The sequence below is a fragment of the Taudactylus pleione genome, unplaced genomic scaffold (assembly GCF_031769625.1).
Source record: "Taudactylus pleione unplaced genomic scaffold, aTauple2 ptg000042l, whole genome shotgun sequence".
Taxonomy (NCBI): domain Eukaryota; kingdom Metazoa; phylum Chordata; class Amphibia; order Anura; family Myobatrachidae; genus Taudactylus; species Taudactylus pleione.
Window position 1 is genome coordinate 3649266 of NW_028284444.1, and position 3607 is coordinate 3652872.

The following is a 3607-nucleotide window of genomic DNA, read 5'->3' on the forward strand; positions in this document are numbered from 1 at the left end:
ACATGGATCATACTCAAATCTACCTATCCTCCCCAGATTTGTTACCATCTGTGCTGGTCCATGTTACTGAATGCATTTCAGCCATTTTATCTTGGATAGCATCTCACCACCTCAAACGGAATATATATCCAAAACAGAATTAATTATATTTCCATTAGTCATTAGTAGTTACCAACTTGATATCTCTATCACTGTTGATAAATTGACAATCAATCCCCACCCCACAAGCCCACTGCCTAGGTGTCATCCTTGACTCTGAACTGTTGTTTAATCCCCACATTCCATCTTTCTCAAAATTATGTTACATTTGAGGGCTGATTGAAAAGTAATGAGGCTGCCTCTCTTTTTCTGTTCCATCGGTAGACATGGCAATGATATGCTGGTTATTGTGAAACTCATGCATAAATGTGTCTGATCCTGCAGTTGGGTTGCTGTAGTCATCTTTGTTTGGTCACAACAAGTGGAAGATCTTCATATGTTTCATCATGGCGGCTGAGGAAGACATGTCTGTGAGATTGCGTCAGAGGTGTGTGATTGAATTTTGTGTTTAACATGGAATTGATTAATCATCCCATAGTTGTAAATTTGTTGTTTTTAATTTCTTTTAAAAGCATTAAAGAAATCCAATATGTTTGTTCTACATGCAAAATCATGCAGTTGTTTCCCTGAGTTCAGAAAAAAATGTTTTGTCCCACTGCAAATTTGCACCATTTAGCTGAATTTGCTCCTAATACTAATATACACCTTCAATGCAAAATGTAATTCTCCTGTATAAAAAGAAAATGCGGAACTTGAGGAATGATTCTAATGCAAAATCAATTTTTGTTACTCAAGATTGATAACAAAATAGTAGAAGTAGTAATGATTTTAGGGCTCAGGATTAATGTGATAAACTTTGGAGTTGATACCCTTTATTTCAGACAAAGTATATAGTTTATCTCCTGTTGTCCCCCAGATACCCAGAGTAAGTAAACCTGGCACGTTCAGTAAAATCCAGGGATTGGTGATCAGTGGGCTCCTTCTGTATGACCCAATCAGTAATCTGTGAAGCCAGCTAAGGTGCAGTGAAAGTACCAGCACAAAAAAATCCCAAGTTATTGTTTTAACCTACAGCACCTGGTATTCCCAGGAGGTCACCCTTCCAAGTACTAACCAGGCCAAACTGTTTGGCTTCCAAGATCAGACGAGATTGGGCAAATCAAGTAATGTATGGCTGTAGGTATATTAATATAGGGAAAATTGCACCATTACCTGTATTTAACAAAACTCGCTGATTACAATGTGGTTAGGCTGTGTTGTAAAACTACATTTACCAAGATGCATTGTGACCAAGTACCATGCTGTCAGTACTGTAAATGTAACTCTATATTGAGTAACCATTTGCTAGCTTGATCACCAAGATATTACTAATGTCCCCTTTTTAACTATTCATCATCTATTTCTTTTTAATTATGAAATATACTGTGATCATTGCATCTCTACAATCCTTAATGGATCACAGACGTGTACTAAACTACATTTACCAGCATGCAATGTGTTATACTCCAATGTGATTAATGTTGGGTCCGATCATGTGATCATGGAAGAGGCGGGATTGTTTCTTTAGCAACCGCTTGTTATCCAATCATACACTGCACAATGCAAGTGAGATAATTGGTATCTCTATTTATAGTAACTATTCCACGGTAGTCGGCAGGGATGAGGAGAGCAAGCCCTCATTCGGGTGAAATGTGCATCCTCCTGACACATACACACCGCATGGACACATCAGGTCAGTGCACAGGCTAGACTACTAGCGATTCACTGGAACTGGTATTGTATTAATGTATAAACATACACAGCAGGATCTCCATGTCCAGGATTTGGGTAAACACACTGATGAGTTCATGTGTTTCAACAGAGTGACACTCTGTTTACCAGTCTTTTGTTTTAGTACATATATGTATAGTGGACTTAACTCATAGCTAATCTTGCAGAAGCAGGGAGTTGCCAATTTGGTTAACCCTTTGTAATTCTCACTATTGCTTACTCTATTCTATATGGAACATCTAATATACAATTTATTTATGTGAGTTCTTATAGTGGTATTCTGTCTACTAGCTGTGATTCCATTTACATGTGGACTCTCTCTAGCTAATCCTTAGTTATTCTTATAGAGGCAGGAGTTACAATTGGTGATAACCTTTGTAATATATACTCTTAACTCTACCATATGGCACATCTGTTATGCAATCTGCTTATGTGATATTTTATATTTTGCCTACTAACTGTGATTTCATCTGCAAATTACAATGTGGACTTGTCCTAGCTAGTTTATAACATTCTTACTGAGTTAGAAATTGATTAACATGAATTCTCTTTTCATTTTCTGCATTCCACAAGGAGATACCTGTTGTGTTATTTATGAGTAACCAATTAGAACATATTAGTCAATTGTGACCTATAATTCTGTTGGTGTACTAAATACCGTTCCCTACTTGATTGAATAATGATACTATATTTTGTTACATGTTGTTCTACAAAATTAGTATACTTTGTATTATGTTTTAAATGCGTTTTCAAGAACTGTATATAACAAATGATTTGTCCTTCTATTGAAAACTGTTCAAACATACAGATATTTGCAATATTACCTGTACATACAATCAGGTGACATCCTTGCTATATTGAGTATCCATATGTAACAAAATAAGTTTGCTTATGCATTACTTTTTTGAAAGTTGTTATCTACCAACAAAATGGACAATATATTGAACTAGTCCTACATATCTATTGCTTTGACCAGGTAATGGTGCAATTTCCCTATATTAATACACCTACATCCATACATTACTTGATTTGCCCAATCTCGTCTGATCTTGGAAGACAAACATTAATTGGCCTGGTTAGTACCTGGAAGGGTGACCTCCTGGGAATACCAGGTGCTGTAGGCTAAAACAATAACTTGGGAGTTTTTTGTGCACATGGTCAAACATTAGACACAACTTAGTATTTATCCATGTAGTATCAATAATTCATACAAATTTTTTATTTTGTGTAATGTATAATTTACAAATAATTCACCACTAGATTTCACTATGTTTATGAAGTCTGATTTTCACAGATGATGGATTCACATCATCTGATTATCATGCTCAAACTGTATGGTACTATATAATTTTATTGATGCAAAATAAAAGTTACATTTTAACAATAATATAATTATTCCACAAGAGTGCCCCATATTATAGCCCTACTTTCTTCTCCTCTGTTGCCTAACATACGTACTATTGGGCTTTGGGAGCACCACCAACAATAATAGATGATATAAATTATTTTATTAATGTCAGATGGTTGGTTCATACCATTGAATCTATTCCAGGTTCTGTGCAGAATCTCTTTTTTCCAATATTTAAATAGGCCACAAGCTGACCACAGAAAACTATTTAAAAAAAACACCTGCATTAAGGGATCAGTGATCGGTGATATGGTGAGGTCTTTTGTGACTCATTTCAGATGACTGACGGACTCCTGACCACAGTCATCTGATGTGTGCTGTAAACCAACATCTCACAGAGCAGAAGACTGGCAATCAGCTCACTGGAGACACATAGGAACTCATCAGATC

General features: G+C 36.0%; 2 pseudogenes; one reads left to right on the forward strand and one right to left on the reverse strand.

The window, feature by feature from the left end:
* Positions 1 to 1104: 1104 nt before the first annotated feature.
* Positions 1105 to 1221, reverse strand: LOC148537925 (5S ribosomal RNA; annotated as a pseudogene).
* Positions 1222 to 2814: 1593 nt separating this feature from the next.
* LOC148537926 (5S ribosomal RNA) lies at positions 2815 to 2933 on the forward strand (annotated as a pseudogene).
* The last annotated feature ends 674 nt before the right edge of the window (positions 2934 to 3607 follow it).